We start from the raw sequence: 607 nt of genomic DNA on the forward strand, positions 1-607 counted from the left end.
GGCCTCTTCCTCCCGCTCTGGGGCGGGGGCAGGGGGTGGGGTGGGCAAGCCGGGGGCTCCTCAGACTGTCGGTTTCCTGAGGAGCTCAGACACTGGACCGCACTCCACTCCCCGTCCTTTCATGATGCGGAGGGGGGAGGGGGCAGACACAAGCTGCAACCTCAGTTCTTAGGGACTTAGGGGACCCAGGCGCTCATTTTTGGAAACCCGCCCCGTTTTTGAGGGGCGACAGCCTCCCCAGGCTCGAAAGCTCCAGCTCCAAGGGTCCCTGCCGTCTCCTCTCCTCCCATCTCAGTAAACAGAGATTCCGGTATTCCCAAGTCTACCCCAACACTTAGCAGTCGCACAGCTACGGTTTGCCCCCCCCCCCAAAAAAAAAGATAGAAAAGAACTAAGTGAGACACAGTAAAGACTAGAACAACTAGATTCTTCCTTCTCCTCGGCTCAGCCGCCCCACCTCATCTGAGTTTATGATTTCCAGGGCCCGCAGGCCAAGCTGTATGCGTGGAGCCGGGAGCTGGGTGCAGGGCAGGCGGGCGGCGCGGGGGAGGAGGCAGGAGCTCCGCGGGTAAGCTGGAGAATGGGAAAGGAAATGGGGCCGTGGAGG

Source organism: Myotis davidii, unplaced genomic scaffold (genome assembly GCF_000327345.1).
Source record: "Myotis davidii unplaced genomic scaffold, ASM32734v1 scaffold370, whole genome shotgun sequence".
Lineage (NCBI taxonomy): Eukaryota > Metazoa > Chordata > Mammalia > Chiroptera > Vespertilionidae > Myotis > Myotis davidii.